General features: G+C 36.6%; 1 long non-coding RNA gene across 1 annotated transcript; it reads right to left on the bottom strand.

Moving 5' to 3' along the window:
* Positions 1 to 5642: 5642 nt before the first annotated feature.
* LOC122152891 lies at positions 5643 to 22591 on the bottom strand. Its single transcript, XR_006164866.1, has 3 exons — positions 22401 to 22591; positions 6221 to 6288; positions 5643 to 5929 (listed from the first exon to the last, which is right to left on the bottom strand). It is a non-coding gene; the product is annotated as an uncharacterized LOC122152891 (long non-coding RNA).
* Positions 22592 to 22699: the final 108 nt, after the last annotated feature.

Raw genomic sequence — 22699 nt, 5'->3', positions numbered from 1 at the left:
CATGAAACAAATAAGGTGAAAATAGGTGAACATAATTAGAAAATGTTCTAATCTTTACCTCTTACACAATTCACATTGGAGGACTTCTGTGCCTCTTTCTTACAAGGATTTTTTTTGAATTAGTGAAGCTTTCATCTCACTACACCATGGACTACCAACTACCTTTAATACTTCAATTGTTTCTTGGGCGCATGGACCATCCAGTCTTCTGATACAAAAAGCAGTGTTTAGTAAAAACCCAGAGCAGCTGCCTAGCCCACAAGGACATGGAATGTTTTTCCCCTGCAGGGATGGGGAATGCTCTGCATTCACAGGGAAACTTTTCATGTTTATGAAGTTATACTTTGTATTAATAAGCAACTTGTTGAACAAAACTTAAACTGTCACCTGACAGAGACATGCAATATCTCCTTGAAAGTTGATGCGATGACAAGCAATAACCTTGAATAATAATGGTAGTAAAAAAAAATTACTCCCATGCCTGTCCTGCAAGGATGCTGCAGAAAGGAAAATGGGATTACCAAAATATATTCCTTTTGATATTCCATGGCTTCCAGGCTAATATCTGAAGTGAACTTATCCTGAATCAGAATAGAATAAGGTCATGTAATCACATATAAATGATGGCATTTTGTGACACATGTGCTTCATTCAGCACTATTAATGCTCTCTTCCCCACTCCTTTGTCCACTTTTGGCCTTCAGTAAATCTGTAGTTAGCTACAAGGGAATAGGGCTTTGGGATGGGACCTGTTTTTATGCACATATGGTGCTTGCAAAGTAGAAAGTCATCAGGATAAATGCTTTAATCTCCTGCTTCTGTCACTTGTAAATTTCTGATTATTTGTTAGGAGACGATTCACTTTTGAATGATTACTTGAAAAGTCAAACTAATCAGATGTTTTAAAGCCAGTGTCATATATTTCTGCAAGGAGCTGTGCACATGGACTAATACCTGTTAAAAAAAAACTGCAAAAGAAAGGAGACAATCTTGGGTATGGTGTGAGTTTAGGTAAGGAGCTTAAAACCAGTTTTTAAACAGCTGCTGGTAGATTAGCAATGATAATGTGACTACCCATGATCTGGCCATATATCCTAATTTTCTTGTACTGAGCAAGACCTGTCAGAGGACTGAAATGCTTGAAGACCCCCCTCATTGTCACCTTTTTTACAAGTGAAACTTCACCCTTTTGCCTCTCCCTTAAAAAAGAAAATGGCATATTAATGATCAATAAGTACTTCAACATTATCATATTGCTCAGAAGAGAGGGGTCGTTTGGGAAATGAATGACTGGAGGAGAGAAATACAGTACACAGCATTTCATCATCTGTGTACCATGGCACAGTCTATGATCTTTAGCAATGGTTAGATTTAGAGACTGCAAGAAACCTGAATAAACCAGGATTTTGTCAAAATTGTATTTGGTCTGCACAGAAACATCGTCAAGAAATCCAGGTGTATAACTTAACATCCTGAATCAAAGAGTCTACGTAAAAAAAAGAGACATCACTGCCACTAATCTGAAAATCTGCTACTCAGATCTTTCAACTTGTACATTAATGTACATCCTGTACATTATGCCAGATCTGAGAAGCTCCATCTAAAGCTATGCCCTCACATGTAAAGTCAAACCAAATTCTCTTCAAACTTTCTTGAAGAAATAGGTGCTTGTAGGGCATAGAATTCAGGCTTAAAAGTGTAATTTCTATCTTGTTTGCGTCTTTGGCTTTACAAAAGACATATCATGTGCCTTATGCAATTTCAGTGTAACTGTGGTGGAGCTTAGAAAGGTAATTACTGGATAGTGTAAATCACTTCAGTTCAAATTACTTCATCTACTACAGTAACAGATGAGATCCTTTAATGGCTATCTCCACTGTACATAATTTTCATTTAACTCAAACACTTTAGAATAAAGGGCCTTCTCTGAGCTTAGCTGGCACTTGGAATGAGTGTGTCCTCCCACATACAATAATTTTTAAATCTACTGCCAGTATCAGTCTGCCTTGACAGATAGTACTCTGAAGTGGTGATGAATAAAGTTGGTAGATGAATGGGCAAAAGAAAGTATGTGGCCCAAATGAGAAAAATGTCTAAAGGACAAGTTTATACTTTCTTTTGCATAAAGGAAAAGAAAACAAAACAAAAAACCTCCAAACTTACTGAAACTTCAAATCTATTAAGTTTTAGCTGGAACTGACACCTTTTTACAAGCCAAATTAACCCACCACCGGAAACAAGTCCATAAGATACAGCTCTTAGATTTCAACTTTTCATTTCACATGCAAAATTAATGGGAGACAGGGTCATGCTCCACAAAGAGAAAAGAACCTTCAGGCTTACTGAAATTATGCATTCTATTATGCAATATGTGTTTTTGGATGGGAAGAAAAAAACCAAAGCACTACTTCAAAAAAATTCCACTTTCATTTCACAAATGATTGACAGCTTTTTACCAAAATTTGAAGAATAATTTCTCTGAAGAGTTTAGTCCCTGAAAGTATATATTTATAACAGATTCCTTAATTGAGGCATTATGAATACAACTCTCTAATTCCATATGTACACAGTGTAATTACTGGAGCATTAACGTAGATGTTTTATTCAAGGCTGTAGAACAGTTTCAATGCACCCATGTTTCATGAGCTGGACTAACAACTGAAAAATCCACCATTTGGGCAGTGTTTTGAGCTGAGTCACTGGGTGAAGACTATGACTGTTATTTTTTGAACTGGAGCAAAATCCCATTAGTTGCACAGAGAATATTCTGAGGTTGAAGATGGTCTAAGGTATGAGAAATATCACAAAAAGAAAGGATTTCTGAAATTCCAATAATGGGAGTATTAGATGACTTAATTTCATCAGGTTTTCATTATTTAAGGAGAATAAATGGTATCAAGAGATATCTAAGACCATATGTAGTACTCTTTCTTAGCCTCTGATCTTTACAGTTGAGGTTTATATGTTCACATGACTGATACAAGTGCTTTTTTACTCCATATATGTCTTACATAATACAAATTAAAAATAAAAGTCGACACACAAGTTGGAAAGCTGAGTTGTTTCTAAATACTTGTGAATCTTTCCTGAACAGATTTTCAATGTAATCAAGAAATTAAATTATTGCACTGGAATTCAAGAAAGCCAAGATAAAAGTTTTTCTCTGGCACAAAGGCCTCCTTGAGTGATCTTGGATGTGTCACTTGAATCGGCGTTTGGAAGCACATAAACACTCCTGCATCCACTATGAGGAGTAAGGTGCTTCATGCAAGTTTCTGGTTTAGATTCTTGCACTATAAGTCTTACTTTTTGCTTATCACCCCTCAGCTAGTTTTTGGATGTTTCTAGCATGTTTGACATCAGTATTATACCATTCCTTGCTGTTCTATTTTCTTAAACATTTAGTTTACATTTAGCCCTTGAAACTGAAGTCAAAGTCTATTTTGATTATTAGGAATACTGAGTTTAGTGTTTTTCATTAATTTCTCAGTGTTAGCTGATGCAAACATAGTTTTTACTCTCAGTTGTTCTCTGTCTTTAGCACAGCTTCCTTCTTCATACTGATTCTCTCTGGCAAGGCATGCTGACAGTCAGACAGTGCCATGTCATTGCAGTGGGAGCATGGTGTGCTCCACACTTTCAGGAACCCAGAATCTCACAGGGTTGTGTACCGTTGTAGAAGGTGGAAGAGTCATTATTGTACGGATTTTTAGAGCTTGAAATGTATGAATCAGGCTCTCCAGAAATATTTATTTGTACAAGTAAGGGTTATAATTTAAAAATTAATTTTATTTAACGTTTCTTGCCTCAATCAGGAATTGAAGATTTAAATAAGAAAGTCTGTAGCCTGCTGCATGGCAATGAAGACCTCCACATGGTTTGTAATATGGTGACTCTGGGATCCTAAAATCAGTGCAGATTAGTATAGGTCTCCTGAATTGGAAAAGGGAGATAATGGAATACCTTCTCTGGACATAACAGATCTGAAGTGTAGCAAAGACTGAGAGAGGTCCAAACTACATCATGAGGAGGGGGCAGGTTTGGGACATTTTAGTTACTAAACTCTGCCAAATATTTACTCAGGCAGGTACCAATTTAGATTTCTGAAATGTTCATAACTTCACCAACTAAAATGAATTTGCATAAAGATGGCAAAAGTTAATCCTTGCCAATTGCAAATACTTGTTCTGTAGTGAAGAGGCAATAACATTTTCCAAATATATGATCTGCACAATTTTACACTGAAAAACAAGTATTTTGCCCTCAGTAGCTTCTGAACTATTTTAGGTGAGTATATAGGTGATATAAAGTAATGATTACATAAAAAGTTTTATGGCTTTATCAACATGCTTTAACAAACTTTTATGGTTCTGGCTATAACTTCCATAGTAATCTTCCCATTTATGTGAAAAACTAAAGCTCTTACTTGGTTATAGCTGTAATTTCTCCTTAACATGACTGTTGAAGCATTACAAGAATTTGTTTATTTTCAGAGTGTTTGGAGCAAGGTGCTCGATTAAAAAAAGAGGCTGCAAACTCCATAAAATTCTGACTTTTCCTAACTCTGAGGTTTCTTTATACCTGAAAGAAGGAAAAGGCTTCCCTCTTTATTAAATTTATTCTAGAACAACTGAAGAATACAAATAACAAACAAACTACAATTATCCATTTGGCTAATCAGAGACAATATAATAAATTTGGTACTCTATTTGCTCTTTTTGTCAGAAATATGTTTGTGTAAAGGGGCAGAATCAACCTTTTTTTAGTGATCCAGATTTTTTCTATATTTTACTGCCTCTTTGCCCACAGTCTCAGTGCAAGCCAAGATGAAGAATCAGTCTTTTGATGTTTTGCAAACAGAAATTTATTTCCTAACAGAAATTTATCTTTTCTTCTAACAAATTTATGAATTACTCAAATATTGTCATGTCTTTTCTACAACTGTGAATACTGAAGCTGTTTAAGAGAGATGCCTCAAGCTTACCTGAAAGGCAGTGATAAAGAAAAAGTAATAATTTGAAAGTTCCTGTTTTTCAAATCCCTCCTATCACTAGATTTTGTTACCTTCAAGAGTTCTTCAATCTGTCTCAACATTAGAAATGATACTGTAGATTTTTCTAAATGTGATCTGAATAAAAGCAATATGCTACCATACAGATTAAAGATGCACTTCACTATGAACAAGAAGCTTTTCAGAACTATTTAAGGTTATATTTTTTCATTAAAAATCATATTTAAAGAATTATGTTCAAGGAAATTTCCGTCAAAGAAAAGTATACATGTGAAATTTTCAGTATTGCAGCTTTCATTTTTGTGTGGGTGTATACAATAAGAAGCATTCCTTTATCTATTTAAAATAGTTTGTTAAACAAAACATATGATAATAATGTTATTTAAGATTAAGTCTTGTGTTTACCCTGTTTTGGTGTTGGTTTTTATTCCCATCATTTCTTCTTATCATTGACATTCCAGACTAAAGCACACATGCTTTACCTAAATCTGTGACCTGGTGTGGGCAATAATCTAACTTTTTTGAGATGATAATAATAGCCTTATTCACCAAAAAAAATTCTCGCTGCAGATTACAAAGGCAAACACCAGGGCTAAAATCAATTTTCATAACCCATACCATCAGAGGCACCTTATTTTTTTCAGAAAACAAGGGATTGTATTGGTTATTGACATTTATAACTTTATTAACAAGACTGAAATTTTAAAGTTCTTTTTCATTTAGCATTTCAAGACATTTTCCCCGTCTTTTTATATACAAATTAGCATATGTGGAACTATAGGGAACTTCCTTCGATGATTTATTAGTCTTCTGAAGTCACAGACAAATAATCTGAATCATCTCTAATGTGTAATTGGCAACAACACTCTGCATAACGTCATCTCTGTCTTTTTCCACAATGCCAGTGTCATAGGTACTCTGCAAAAATATGAAATAATATTTGTGCATGTCATCATAGAGTAGACCTTATTTTCTGATTTTTCTTTGGTTTAACAACTAAAATTTGTGGAAGAAATCATCTTAGTTTCCCAACAATTCTCACCCCTCTCTCCCCCCAAAAATCTGAAACATAATTAAAACAAAATTTTAAAATCTAGTCAATTATGAAATAAAATATTTCATTTTCATTTAGGGGTGGAAAATCAAGCTCGTATAAAGGAATTAATTGGGAGCCTACATCTTCATAGTTATGCCAACCTAAGAACGAACCTTCAGTTGATGTTCCCCTGCCTTGCTTGTGTGCCTGCACAGTGAGCTGGATCAGGAAACCAATCTGGCTGTAAAATAACCATTTTAGTCAGTATTTCACATCATACTGCCTGCCTGAGAGCAGAGGTGATTCAGACTTTTACAACTTTCAGAAGGGTGTCCTAGCCTACAATGTTACACAGTCATGTTCACTTCCTCTGGTAGAAAAAGGCTGTAATTTTGCAGCACAAGATGGAAATGGAACAACTAAGAGAGTCCCAAAATATCTGTGTGCACTCGTTAGATGTTAAATCTGCATTGGCTAAGTTATCTGAGCCACTTAGAGAAGCAAGAGAGGGAGCAAGCAACTATGGGTGTGAAAATACTTTATTGGAAAATAATAAGAAATTTCATATTATTCATTCTCCTTGTATAAGTTAAGAGCCGTTTATGCCTTTATACATATCCAACATAGAACCTTGATTACAGTGAATCAAGGCTTTATGAAAACTACACTGGTTGTGAATAAATCATGTTTATAGGCTATTACAACCTCCCTCTAAAAATGAGAAAAATCTGTATCTGCAACCTTATGATGAAGGTGTGATAAAGCTTTTGACCTTTTGTGCTTTTTAGTATAAGGTTTGCTACCCCTTCCTTTGAATTTTCCAGAGTAATCAAGGCATTTTTCCTAAAAATCACATAAATATATGTTAAATGCTAATAGTCTGTATGATGTTTTACATAAACAACCTACCCCAAATCAATTTTCCCCAGATCTTTTAATTCACACATTTCAGATGTTAAAAATATCCTGACAACCTTGAATGCAAAGCTGTCAAGCTAGAAATATAAGAACCGCCAATTAAAAAAATGTTCTGTGCTTGTCTGAAAAGCAACACTGAGATCCATTGTGAGTCAGTTTTGGCTTTTTTTTAAATAATGTAGTGTCAGGTGGTAAAAAAGGAAGATTTTATTTCAAATAAAAAATGAATGAATGAATGAATGAATGAATGAATGAATGAATGAATGAATGAATGAATGAATGAATGAATATTACATACACTGTATTTCACAAAAACTGTCGTGTTATAGTCACAGTCTCATTTCACTGCCATGTCCACATAAATATCAAGCCATTGGAGTCACTTCAACTTTTAGTGCTCTAATAGAAAGCAACTTTTTTGTTCCATCATGAGACTCATTTCTCATTTCCTTTTTGAGAGGTTAACTCCTGTACTGTGGGAGAAGCATTTATTTGGCAAATACAAACAACAACAACGAGTTGGGTCAGCAATTTGCAGCTTCTGGCTGTAAGTCCCACTGCAGTCTGAATAATGTGCAAAAACATGGCAGCCTCTCCTTGCATCACAAGTTCAGAAGGAATGTTGTGCTGTGACAGAAGGGAAGTTAGTAGAGACACTTGCTGTATAAAAAGCTTAGAGCTGTCTTCCTTCAGACTGGCGGCTGAAGAGTAGACACTCCAGCTAGCCATGTTTGTTCTGAGGCCCCAGCATAGGTGGAATTGGAGGTGAAAAAACTATACCTCCCATATACGGAGAAACTTAAACAGACATTTAAGCCAGAATGCTTACAATTTAGCCATTAGTGAATGTTGCATTTTTTAATATGCTCTATGTTGTTAACCAGTTCTGTAAAACAGCAAAATATTTTATCTCACTGAGTCAACAATGAAAGCTTTTTTTTTAATTTATTCTTTGAAGCACAACAAATACCTTACATTTTAAAATAGGAGTTACATACAAAAATACAGCACATGGTTTTGGGAACTTTCATATTGTCTTGAAAATGTTAGTTTGAAAAATATCTTTAGCAGGGTACTGATAAAACCAGGGAAATGAAAGGTAGAGATGATCTTCACTGAACAGTATTTTCCACTAGGGACTCCACTGGCATTCAGTTGTCTCATTTAATTATCACTTTCCTGATTCAACCATTATTCATGAGCTTCCTTGTGTTCTTAAAAAGCTCTGAGCTGTGCTTGCCAATGTTATGGCATATTATGAAGCACAGTTATGCAGCAAGAGGGAGGGGGTGATAATGCATTGGTCTATACTGCTGGTATGTTTTCTGTTTGAACTCCTTGGCTGCCAGGAGAATGCAGAGCTCTTTATTCAAAATATACTGCTGTTTTTTAAGCATTGTGCTAGTATTACAATCTTTTGCATTGCTTCGGTAAAATACAGCAATACAGAAGCAGTATGAATCATTTGCATGAAGTTTACACTAGTTTTCTTCCAACTGCATTTCTCTTTTGTAACAGTGGTGAAAGAAATGTGTGGAGAGAAAAGTTCCTAACAGATTCAGGCAGTATACACCCGGGTAGGTTTGAGGTTAATTTTAATTGGCATCTGTTTTATCCATACAAGAAGCAGGAGTATACTCATTTCTTTTCTTTGTGCCCTCTCTGCCTAATTTAAGTGTTTAGATTTTTGGCTGAATTATATATTGATAAATTACTAGGTTTGGATTTTTACTAAAAATACAAATGTGTAAGGTAGTCAGGATAAACATAAAGATTGAAAGTCTACATTAAAAATAGTAGCTCTCTTAAATGTGCCTCAGATCACGTCGTAACTAACTTAAGGGTGGGTGGAGCAACAAAAAGTATAACTTCTGTTCTAAAACACTGAATTTGGTTTATAATAGTAATAATCCGGAGCAAATCAGTCATTAATTAAGTTGACAGCCAGTTTGGTAGAGTGTTATCTGACCTTGGTTTCATCCTAGGCCATTAAGTCAAAACCCATAACTTTTTTATAAATATGAAAATTTTTAAAATTATTGCTTAAATACTGAATTGTCACTATATAGGCACATATATAAACTATGGAATTCAGATAAAGTGGAATATTTATTTACTTAGAGTACAGAAGCACTGCTAGCTAACATTTTTTATTTTCAAATATGGAAAGCAAAAACAGGAAAAAAAGCTCAGCACATCTCTTAACTGTCTTGCATCAAAAATATTTGAGAGTAAAAGCTGATTCTCCCAAATTTATGCTAGGGTGAAAGGAAATACGGACCAACACTTTCCACACAGACTGGTTGAAACATTTACTATTCCAAATTCCTCTTTCAAGCATGCAGATTCTTTTGGTTTAAATGAAACTATGAGGCAGTTTGAAAGGAGATGCATTCCAATAAATTCAGCAGTTGCCTTTACCTCAGTGGCAAACAAGTTGGAATTTGGCAGCGAACTATACACTGACTGAATATTTACAAAATTCTGAAGTCTTCACTTAGTCAAATCTTTCATTAATTTTGGTGGGAACAATAATATTACATGAGTGGGAGGTTGCCTGAATAAGCGTTATTTTCATATCCAAATACATTAACACTAGTATGAGCTATGAATGAATAAAACAGGCCAGCATCTATTCAGAATTACATCAGTGTAGCTAAGAACAGAACTTGGCTCCATGTGCTTGGCTGGGGCTGTAGTTGCTAAGACTAGTCTATGAATTGAAAAAGCTCCTGCAACCAGTATGTGCCAACTGAGCAAGTGTTGGAGCTGTTGCACCTCCTTTGCTCCGCAGACTCATGGACAAAGCTACTTGCACAAAACCTGTATCCCTCTGAGTGAGGACCATCAGGACATATTTCCATGCTGTGTGGTCTATATCCTGTGCTTTAGAGCAGGTTATTCAGCAAGTCACACTAAGAAAGCAAGACAACACTGAAAGGGGTAAGTTTTAAAGATAAAGCCCCAACAAGTTGGCACCGTGTGCGTTTAGTTTGGAGACAGTCGCTTATATTTTTAACATGATGAGTAAAAGGCGTTAGGACAGCTTTAGAAAAGGACACAGTAAATTATTCACTACTGGCAAATTTAAAATCAATGTTGCATATTTTGCCTAAATATTATGCCTTAATTCAAACAAGTCCCTGTGGAAACCCTATGGATTTCATTGTAAATAAGTGTAACAATTCTTTCTGGCTTTATACTTTATAAATATGTTTTTCTGCAGATTTTTTCATCACATCTGCTGAAAGTGGCTTCCATTCTTTTGTTCCTAATATTTGAAGAGAAAAATTTTGATTTCTTGCACTTTATTTTTGCTAGTTGTCAACTAGTCAAATAAGGCTGATCCTGTAATATCTTTTTTCATTAGTGCTGCTGTTCTGATTAATAGCTTTTGTTAATGTTTAAAGCAATATCATGTGGCTTTAGGATCTATTTTATATTTGAAACTTTATCTTTAGGATTGGCTTATTTATTTCTTTTATTATTATTATTATTTATTATTATTAATTATTATTATTATTATTATTATTATTATTGTTGTTGTTGTTGTTGTTGTTGTTGTTGTTGTTGTTGTTGTTGTTGTTGTTGTTGTTGTTTTAAAACTAAAAATAGCAAGTTCAGCAATACTCAGCACGACAAAACAGTTTTTGTTTTTGGTACACATTCTCTCTCTTTTTTTTTTTTTTTTAATGTAGGATATGCCATTCAGTATAGCCAGTACATGACCTTGTTTAAAAGCAGGTTTGATATGTAAGGAAGACTTATCAAGTGCACCAACCCCTCACATCTTCTGTTTGCTATTTTTCACTTGATCACACTTCCAAGGTAATATAATGTACAGGTTGTGCAGAAGAATTCTAGAATAATTAACTGAGCAACAATTTCAGAAATTGCAAGTTCAAAGTCAAATGTAGATCTTATTTCTAGATTTTACACAATAATCTTTCTGCTGGGCATTACATTTTCTTTGATAGATCAGCTTAGGTCTTTACACCTTTTCATCCATTAAATTCTAATGATCATTTCTCAGTTTCATCAACAAATATTTATTTGCCTGGGACCTTAATTTAAAGTGTCATCAAAAGAAAATCTAGGATGATAATTGCATAAATCCTAAGATCTCACAAAGGTAACAAAAACGATATTTTTCTCTCATATTGATAAAACATGTTTTTTCTCTGCCAAGTACCAGTACAGCTGTACTACACACTTCACTCAACTGTCTGCTTTGCTAGAGCCTCTATAGCTTGACCTCATAGCTTGACCTCACACTGATAGGTTTCCTTTCGTTCTATCTTATCAAATAATCACTGCTATTTGCAGGTATTTCTCAGTGACATCACAATCTAACTCTGCAAACACTGCATACTAACTAAAAATCATATTTCTACATTACGTTTACAGAAAACTGCACCTCTTTAAATACACAATATCACAACATTTACTATGTATTTAGAAAACTATCATATGGAAAGATGTATCTGGTAGAAATATGTAACCAAAACAATGTATTTTGACTGTACAGAACTGGGCTGGGGGGCAATGTGATGGGGAAGTGGTATTAATATATTAGAGTTACAGACACAGAAAAATTGAAAATGCAGAATTAAGAAAATAGAGCTTTCACTGGCAACAACTTTTTTTTAATGATCTTCATTGCTGTAGAAATGAATTTCAAGTACCAGACCAGTCCCTAAGAATTCTTCATCTCCTAAATGTTTATCCTTATTGTCCTGTTGTGCCAGAACACACGTCATTTCATAGCATTAGGTAGTCCCCTAGGTATTTGGAACCCAACTATAAAGATAAGCAAAGGGTTCTCTAACCTGATCAAAAATTCAATAGGAAACCAGTGGAAGGTCTCCTATGTTTGTGGTAGCTCATGCAGCTAAGGAAATATCATAGCTTCTGAGTTAGTTGGAGTTCCCTAATAATCAGTGGCTTCACATCCAGCTCTGTTTCAGGGTTGTAGTCCAGTCATGGGAAGTCATTCTTCTGGCAAAACTGGATGGAGTCTCCTGGACAAAAGGACATGACCAAAATCTTTTTTAACTGATACTCCTCGGTCCAAGTTTAGTATCAGCAAGGACCCAAGAGTGCTCATACACTTCACAAAAACCAATGTTCACTTGAACAACATTGTGGCAGGACTGACCATAAGTAACCATCTTCTTTTGTTATCTCCAGTTTTATCAAAGACTCAGCTTTGGCAGCTTTTGACCAGCTCATTCCATCCTAGCCAGACTGGCAGCCACAATGAAATGTAGAACAGGTAGAGATGAGCATCACATATCTGCTGCCAGCCCTTATGTCCTCCTCTGCTGGTTTACAGAAATTCTATATAGAGCCAGCAGGAAACAAAATTGATCCTTGTGCAGTGTCTTAGGCACCAACTGCCAGAGGTACAGTTTTGCAGGTAAGACAAAGGTATGATCAGTAGTTGTAAAACACTGCAGAAAGATCTAGCAGAATGAAAAGAGATTTCATGGAGCAAGAGTGTAATGTCCATGGTCAAAACAATATTTATCAATGTTGACTTCAGATCTTGCTCTGAAACCAAATAGTTTAAGATTGAAACTGAAACCTGGCCTTTGGCTGCCTCCTGCACAGGTACATTTAGGAATGAAAGGTTTGATTCAGCATAGAAGCTGTTCCAAATGTCACATGCAATGTGGCTGGCAAGGGGGATGTGCAAAAAGGAGGGGTTTTCTCGTTTCTTTGTTTAGTGTTGGTTCAATTACCATATATTTGACAAAGGAAAAAGTGGATGCTTCTTACGACATGTTCGTTTTAATGGCATAGTTCATAAGACAAAGGAAGCAAGGGAAAATATTTTTAATTTTGGTCCTTTTATTTTTTTATTTTTGGAATGAAAAAATAAAAGTAAACGTATTATGGCTTCTACAGTTTGGAAGGAACAAATTGACACCATTGTCATTTGAATACTATTTTCATTATCCCTTTGACTCCTTAAAATTAATTGGTATTTTTCTGTAATTTTCAAGTGGTTTGGCAGTGCTTGACATTCTTTTCTTTTATTTCTTGATAATTCACTCTTTTTCATTACCTTCCTAATCAAAAAGAAACACTGAATATGGCAGTCCAAAAGTAGCTACAATGTATAATAATTACCTAATCTATCTTAATAATATCTTACCAAAGTTTTCTAGCATAATACTTTTTTTTCTCCTAAAGACAAATATTTTTTAAATTTTGACACATACAAAGTCATACAATCATAGTATTTTCACCTTCTAGCAAGCCTTCAGGAGTACAGAAACCATCATACTGTATCATATAGTAGGCAATATTTGTTCTCCAACAGTGTACTCTTTTCATGCAAATAAATCAAAATCTCAACATCTTATAGAATTCTTCAAGAGCTGAAAAATTAATTTTAAGATATTTTCCAAAACTTGCACTTATCAGCCTTCAAAAAAAATCACTACTTCTGTGAATTCCAAGCAGGGACAATTTCCACTAGACTAGATTGCTCAAAGCCCTGTCCAACCTGGCCTTGAACCCTTCCAGGGAGGGGGCAGCCACAGCTGCTCTGGGCAATGTGTGCCAGTGCCTCACCACCCTCACAGGAAAGAATTTCTTCCCACTATCCAACCTAAATCTACCCTCTTTCTGTTTAAAAACCATTACCCCTCATCTTATCACTACATTCCCTGATAAAGAGTCCCTCCTCATCTTTCCTGTAGGCCCCCTTTAAGTACTGGAAAGCCACTATCAGATCTCCCCAGAGCCTTCTCTTTTCCAGGCTGAACAACCCCAACTCTCTCAGCCTGTCCTATAGTGCTCCAGCACCCCATTTATCTTTGTGTCCCTCCTCTGGACCCTCTTGAGCAGGTCCATGTCCTTCTTATGTTGGAGGCCCCAGAGCTGGACACAGCACTGCAGCAGGGATCTCATGAGAGCAGAGTAGAGGGGAAGAATCACTTCCCTTGACCTGCTGGCCACACTTCTCTTGATGCAGCCAAAGACACTGTTGGCTTTCTGGGCTGTGAGCGCACATGGCTGGCCCACTGTCAGTTTTCCACCTACTAATACCCCCCAAGCCCTTTTCCTCAGGGCTGCTCTCAATCCACTCATCACCCATCCTGTGATTGTGCTTGGGATTGCCCTGACCCATGTCCAGGACCTTGCACTTGGCATTGTTGAACTTCATGCAAGGGCCCACCACTAGCTTGTCAAGTTCCCTCTGAATGGCAGTAGTTGTAGTGTGCTGGGCAGCATACAAGAAAACATGTTATACAAAACATGATGTAATACAGTACCAAGTAGGGCTTCAGGGGATTATTTAGTGCTTGCAAGGTGCTGTCTCAATATTGTTTATTTTTTCTCTTGAGTTGCTGTGTCTACCAGTACTTATCCTCCCTATTACTCTCTATCCCGTTGTTCTTGTAAACAACTAATTTTAACACTAAAACTTAAGCACTACGCCTAATATAGAGTAATATGATTCCCTGTCCCACTGAAGGTAATTCACTAGTTTTGTGTGGCTGAAATGGCAGTGTTTACAAATCACCAAAGTTTTGGAAAAGTGGAATATGAACATTATATTAAATGCATTTCCTTGTGGTAACAAGCCAGTCATCTTTTTACTTTTCTATCTCCATATAGATCTCTAATCTTGGGTTGTAATCACTAATTTTGAATGCAGGGGCTTTAAGTTATCTTTTATTTCTTAGTTTTACTGTATTGAAAATTTGTCCTGTTAGTCTGTCCCCCTTCTGTTCTTTGACAAATATTTTCCAAATATTTCTGTTTCTAAATTTTGTCTGTTAGTTGAAATTACTGTTATGTTTCCATACTCCTCAATCGCTAGATTTAAGACCTCTTTGGACAGTTGTCCCTTTTCCACTTGCCAAAAAAGTTAATGTGTTTTGACACATGAGGTATCTCCCTGCAATACTGCAGCAACCCCCCAGGTGCCTGGGGGACCGGCATCTTGTTCTTTGTGACTGGCATTAAAAGCAAAGAGAGACACTCTCGTTTTTTTTTTGCTGTGTCCTATTAGCAGCAGCAGTCTTTAAATTTTTCATTTCATTTGAGTGTCTTGCAATAATTGTAGATGTTTGGAGACTTTTCATTTGCACACATGTCCCATTACAAACAATGAAGTAGCCTTCCTTTAGAAATAACTAATTTTTTTTATGTCATGTGAATGTTTTCTTTCTGCAGAAAGAGGATGCATCTCAAGACTGGCCACATTTCACCCAGGAAAGTTTCGGGTAAGGCCGAATTGGTATCATGAATAAGCAAAAATTGTTAGAATAATCTGTGCATATTATATTGTAGTGTAGCTCTAGCCCGACTAACTGCTTTTTGCCACGTGCCTCCACTCTTGGACACATTTTGCATGAGAGGTGTTATGCAAAATATTGTGTTGCAGCCATCGCACAATAATAGCATGGAGTGCAGGACAGGCTGCTAAACCTGCCCATGCAGCAGAATAAACTTCTTACACAGAGTTAGCTCTCTGCAATCACAGCTTGACTGTTGCCAGTACCCAAAATAATTCATTTAAAGCTAGCTCTGGTGTCTTTATGCTACACTCTGTCCTAGTAGGCTTTTATATTTTCCTATTCTTAGGATTTAAGCCCAAGATATTAGCGGAGAACATTTGCTGTTTGTCAGGTGCCACTGACCATCCTGGAAACCTGAGATTTAAAGTAATGCTAGCTCCTTCGCCTTTCTTACTTGTGTTCAAACTGTGCATTTATCTACCCATGAGCCAGCTATGCTGGAGGTACTGAGATATTTAATATTTTAAATACTTAATCACTACCTGCTTTCATTAGCATGGGGTGGTATATGTGCCAAGAACTTGATTTTACACCAGTATTTACTGGTTTCAAATATATATTATGAAAACTTTTCTTTGCACAACTACTCACAAATATGAGTTGTTAACTGTTACGCAGAAGGTGTCTCCTGGGCTCAGTCATAGTCATGTCTTACCACAATAAGTATAACACAAATAATTTTGGAACTAAAGCAGGAAATGTTTATTAGCTCATTAAAGTCTCTCATACAAATATTTATATACCCTATGTAACTTAACCACAATGTATAAAACAAAAGGGACGTTCAAAACAATGTTACCTTCTGTATTAGGTCAGCCAACAGGGGGAGATATTCTTAATATCAGAACTGTAGCTAAATAAGCATCCTGACACAGATTCTCATTCAGAGATGCACATAACCACATATTTAATCTTAAGCATTTTCATTAGTACTTTCTCAGATCAAGACTTGCTAAATCTGCCTGCCTCATATAAGGGGTTGAGCTGAGGACATTTTTCCCCTCTTGGGATTGGCCTGTGAACTGGAAAGAAAAATTAACTGCGTGAATTAAAGTGGCGCTAATAGCTTTGTATGAGAAAGAGCTTTTTTTTTAATGAAAGGGGAGCATGGATCGTCACTTCTACTTTTGGAGCCTGTTTTTGTTATCTGACGTAACTACCTTGTTTGCTTTGCGTTGGTCTGTAAATGGATCATGCCAAAAATAGGGGTAAGCAATCTGTAGGCTCTTTTATTCTCTTTAAATATCTAACATTAAAAAAAAAAAAATCTGCTTTTTAGTATGTGTATTTTCAAAAGCCTGATTCTATTCTCATCCATTTCAAAATCTAGGCCAACAATGGGCACTTTGAATATCCCTGGCTTTACTGTTTGGACAGTGTTTAAGCATATTTTTTCCACCTATCCGAAAATAAATGTATTTTGGGTCACCAATTTTAAAGGTAACTGTGCTGAAAGCAATTTTATTTTTCACCATTAAAATACGAGGTAACCAACTCCTATAGGAGGTATATACTTCTCAAAGTATTTGCAGTATATGAAATATGAATAGGTTGCATCTGTTCACTAGGGGTTTTTACTGATTTTTTTAGTAATACTTTACAAATATAGGGGAAAAAAAAAAATAAAAGAGCAATTTTGTATATGGCTCTGGAATATTTTTGTGTAGTATGTGCACATTCCATGAAGGAAAAGACTATTTCTGTATCAGGTCATTCAACAAATACCTTCAGTCCTGAAAGAAAGAGAGAACAAATGTAAAAAAGTTGGAAGAAACTAATAGAGTAGAAGCCATTAGGCATCCTTTACGGTGGCTGTTGCTATGAGCTACAGTTAAATCTGCAGAGCATAGAGGTAGACTCAGTGTTCATGGAAGACTAGTCTAAAACAGAACCCCAGATATAAATAACTCAAAAGCCAAAAGAAGGGCAAAATATTGAAACCTTCCTTTAATTTTACCTTTTTAAGAAGAGAATTACTGTTAAGTATGTGATTTTTTATCCTTCCCACAGTGCAGTATTGATTTTAAGAAATTACGTAAATAGCTAGTTCATCAAAATGGACTAAACTAAAAACTGATATTCTAAATAAACATTTGCTCAGAAATAATCATTATCTATTTTGCATATAATAAATAAAATAAATTAATATTTTAAAGTAAACTTTTTTACCTACTTTAATTTACAAATGTAAGACTTTAGTGCACAAATACGAATAGGAAAACTGGGATTTCACCAGAAAATTAATTCATTTCCTGTTAAACAAAATATCTGTATTCTGAATTTTGCTTTTTTCCAGTGAAACAACAATAAAAATTTAAAACATCAGGCTGCTTCCATGAGGCAAAACCAGTGTTTAGCTGGAAGGTCAGCATCCATTTAAAGTGGAAAAACTCTGGTTATAATAGATCCTCGCTTTTTAAACTACTGCATGAAAGCAATACACATTCAAATCTTGTTCCCAACCTACAGCACCTACTGCCTCAGAGGCTGCTACATTTTGGAGCACTGACCTCTAGGTCAGTCTTCTGCCTCCTGCTTCTTTCCTGGAGCGTTTTATTTTGCCCACATGTTCCTTCCAAGTCTCATCTTCCTGTCTCCTTCGCTGAAGCCCATTCTTGCTCTTGGGTCACCTCGAAACAACTTAGCAGCTCCCAGCCCAGCCAAGGAAGCAGAGTGTGGGTGCCAATGTCGGCAGGTCGTTGCCCCTGGGCAGCTTTTTCCCCCAGGACGGTCTTTCACTGCTGCCTCCTCACTACATCAACATTCGAATATGCTGCAGTTTCTTCAGAGCAAACATCAGGTTATTACAGCAGAGGTACTACTGTCGAACTTAGCTTTTTCTCTGTCTGAGTTTTGTGACCCAAACTATCATTTTAAGGTTTGTGGTGTTCTAGGGTTAATGCAGCTCTGACCAGCAACTACATCTTTACAGCCAGTCTTTCCAGTTGCTGACCATTTTAGATAAATATTGAGGGATGGGTGTGTCTGTGTGTGAGTGTGTGCATGCGTGTGTGTGTGCGCGTGTGCATGAGGGTTCCTACCTAGTATCCATTCTTGTTCAAAGACACATGTAAAAGAGACATTTTAGACAAAGATCCAGTGATTGACACTGTTAATGAAATCAGGGGTAAGTCACTATACAGTTTTGGTAACACTTAAAAAACCAATGCATTTGTAAAAAAAAATATATATATATATATATCCACTATGTACATTTTATAATAAATTTGAAGTATTATAGAAAACAGCAGATTTTAAATGTCATGAGGTATTTACAGGAGTTGAGATTCCTTCTTTGTGGCTAGGGATTGCTTTTCATCTCACAAGACAGAAGAAATAATCAAGTATGGTTTTTCATTTTGATTTTTTCAAGTTTCTGGTTATCCTGTCATGCATAATGCATTACATTCTTAGCTTCCAAAACTAAATTGGCATAATTAAAGATTTTCAATTACTGAATATAATTTCTGATTGTGTCAGGATTTTCTAGGGCTGCTTTTAAAACAATTTTACTAGTTTGGAGAAAAAAAAAAAAAATACACAGTTCTTGAAATAAATAATGCCCTGTGGAAACAGTCTGAAATTTCATGAAGGTTACCAGGCTTTACAGGAGATAAACACAGTGTAGTGTATGTGCATGCTTTCAGATTGCTGGCATAAAGAAATGGGAAAGAATTTAGAAAGTGAATCTAAAGTGAAGAATCTATGGGAAAAGTTCAGATTCCTGAATCTGTCAATAATTCTCTGCAGAAGACATAAAATGAAAAATTAGAGAGTCTTTCTCATGACTTACATAAAGTTAGGAATGTCTAGCAATGAGACCATATGTGCTGGAGACAGAGGAGATGAAGAAAACTGTGACCAATCTTGCTCCTATTGGGTCTAAGAAATAAATTTTGGCTGTGGGATGCATCTGGCTTCCTTTCATGCCAACAGAAATTAGCCATTGATATCCAGGGGAGTGAAATGGGGCCTGTAGACGCAGTTTGTTTTGACTATTTTCTATTCAGTAATTTTTAATGAAGCAATTAAATTAGGCATAACTTGTTACAGCTCTAATGAATATATTGCAAATGATGAAAATGACAACAGTATGTGGCCTTAAATACTGTCTTAGAAGATTTGTCATCCAAAAAGCCTTGGGAAAGGTGCTAATGCAAGTGAGCATTATGAAAGGTAATTTCTCATTGTTAAGTTTTTAGTGAAAATACATTAACAACGAATTTTTTTTAATATAAAATATTTGTTTACATTTTCAAGTAAAACAGCTGTATTTTAACTCTTTTTGCCTGTTTCTTTCCTAAAATTTTCCTCTGAAGCACTCATCTGAAATGAGAAATCCCATTAAAGGGTCACTGAAGACTAGGAAAACTACCATCATACAAGAATGGTGGGCTGAATTGTACCACTCAATTTATTTAACTACTAAAGGTATGTGTTCAGTTTTTAAATATACTATAAATTCCTGTATGACCTCAGATCATGTGGCTTTCCTGTGTGTTGTTTACCTGCTTCAACATATAACAGTTTGAGGCAGCCATACATTTTGGAATAAAGTGTTTATAATTTGCCTGGTGCTTACTGAAGTCTACTTATGTTTACTATATGTATCATTTTATTGCCACCATTACTGGTGCTTAGCAGACAATATCTCATCCTAAGTACTAGAATAAATTGAAAATTTAACAACTTGCTCCAACTGGTGAAGAAGTTAGCTCAGACATCACTATACATAGATTATATAGGACTAAGACAGATTAATAAATTAAAAGTCCACAAGGACTCCTGAAAATAGATACGTAAAAATTGCTACTCTATACAGTAGAGAGAAAAGCCAATGAAATCCATGGCCCCAATTACTTGGGTTTTGTAAACTAAACTAAATAAATAAATAAATAAATTTGAAAACAAAATCAAAATCAAATTAAGACAGAATGGCAGCATTTCAGTTTCTTCTCCATTGTCAAAAGCACCATATAAATTCCAAATAAAGGTGCACCAGTACTTAGTGCAGTAGTGTAAGGTAGTTGGAATGCACTGCTTAGCAAGTAGACAGCTAGTTACTTACTTTTCAAAGCTCTTACTAGTGTTAAGATGCAGTTTTACAACACTTAAATCTAAAATCTTGTTGGCATAATCAATAACAAGACTCCGAATATGAAAGAAAAGAGTCATTGTCTCCTCTTCAAATTCACTTAATTTTTGTTCCTGCTGGTAGGTAGACATCCAGGTGAAAAAAACAAAACAAAACAAACAAAAAAAAAACAACAAAAAAAAAACACAAACAAAAACAACAACAAACAAAAAAACACACACACACACAAAAAAAAAAAAAAAAAACAAAACAAAAAAACAAAAAAAAAAACAACACGTGCCTTGGCTGCAGTACACCAAGTACCAAGTAGATGGAATCTCTGCTCTTTCTCCCAGTTGCTTTTCTAAAGCCACAAGCACTAGTGAGGAGCTAATTATTCCTTCACCCAAGTTCCAAATTAGATAACAGTCAAATTATACACATTAGAAAAATGATATAAAGACCCTGTGCTTTCTAACTTGTTTTGCAAAGTGGTATGTAATAGTTGTTTTATTGCAATTACCTCAGAAACTTTTGAGCTGATGAACATGTTGAAGAGATGGCTGATGGGAAAATCCACAAGAGAGAGGCATAGAGCCTGCTGTTTGGTGCCAACCACATCTGCTGAAATCTCAATTATAAAGAAAACATGCCACTGCAAATTCCTGGTCTTCCGAAGTGAAAAGATAGCATGTAGCTGATACTGGAAGATATGCTAACATAAGTGGAGTAAAAAAATAAGCAATTGATAATAATTTCTGAATAGGATCCTAAGAAAATGCACTAAATGAGTGTTAGCAACTTTGCATGCAGTATATAAATTGCATAAATATAATGGTCAAGAATACAAAAACCTACTAATGTCTTAGGAATTCAGTATGAACTTTTTATTCTTAACTGGCTCTGTCTTCACCATGGTGAATGCAGATAAAGATCACAACAATCAGGTAAATCTAAACATTTTCAGTACTGGCAGAGCTGATTCTTCATGTCTTTCTCAGTTTCATTTCAAACAGGTGTTTTGAAAGAGCCTAACCATGAGAACTGTTTCCTGTAACCCTGCCACCGTCTTCCCCAGGAGTAAAGCTTTGCCAGTTTGCACCAAGAGTGGAAGTTTCATTGTGACTCTTTCCTATGTTGATTCTTAACTTTTTCAGATCAAAACAGATCATACCTATGATCTCTTGCATAATAGACCTAACACAACTTCAGCTGATAATTAATGTAGGAAATAATAAATTACTTTGTCAGTTCCATATTTAACCCCAAAGTAGCTCTCTTCAAAATATATCCTATTTTGATTTAGGAGGTCAATATGAATACCTTTATGTGGATATACTTCAGTTAAATCAGGGGTTTTCTTTTTCGTTTTAGGCTTGGAGTTAGGAACTCTGATCCTTAGTACCAGGGACTTGTTTCTAAGAGGACCCACTGAGATGGCTTGTGGTTGTGTTCCATGATTTTCCGTACAGAAAACAAAACAAAACAAACAAAACAAAACAAATATCGAAAAGACCCCGCAGTCAGGTTTTTGGGGGGTTGTTTTGGTTTTTTTTGGTTGGTTGGTTGGTTGGTTTGGTTTGGTTTTTTTGTTGTTGTTGTTGGTTTTGGTTGGGTTTTTTTGTTGTTGATTTTTTTTGTTGTTGTTTTTGTTTTTGTTTTTGTTTTTTTTTTTTTCATGTGCAAAACACATCGGTTAATTCAGAAGAAGAGTTACAAGTCAGGAAAAATCCTGCTGCCCGCGGAACAAACCCGCTTCTGCAGAGCCGCCTGCTTAGCCTTATGCAAGGAAAACAAACTGCTTCCGACGTCCAGATTCTCTCTTTAATGAGAAGATGACTCACCACCAAACTTTCCCATTCCTGTCGGAAAACGCAGCTCCCCGGTGACAATCTCAGCGGGGTGAGCGCTTTAAGCGTCCTCCCCAGAGACACCCTCTGCCCCCCAAAAGAAAGCACTGAGGCGCAGGGGAGCGGGGGGGGGGGGGGGGGGAGGGATGGAGGGGGGAAGGGGGTGGGGGTGCGTGCTCTCCGCGCCCGTTACCTTTCTCCGCCAGCTCCGGAGCGCTGCAGGCAGGACCCGGACCCGGACCCGTTCCCGTCCCCGCGCCCCACGCCCAGCCCCGGCGGCCGGGCAGGACCCGCCAGCACCCCGGCGCTCCCCAGAGGAGCAGAAGTTGCCGGGAGCCGCGGGCGCGCAGCCCCGCGGAGCCGCGCGCCCCCTGCGCCGGACGCGGCCGCGGCCGGGGTGGCGGCGGCGGCGCGGTACCGCCCGCGGCCGCGGTGCCGGGCGGGCGGGCGGCGATTGGCGGCGGCGCTGACAGCGGGCGGGGCCGTGCCGGC

Source organism: Tyto alba, unplaced genomic scaffold (genome assembly GCF_018691265.1).
Source record: "Tyto alba isolate M040663 unplaced genomic scaffold, T.alba_DEE_v4.0 Super-Scaffold_13, whole genome shotgun sequence".
NCBI lineage: Eukaryota > Metazoa > Chordata > Aves > Strigiformes > Tytonidae > Tyto > Tyto alba.
This window is presented reverse-complemented; position numbering and strand designations above follow the sequence as displayed.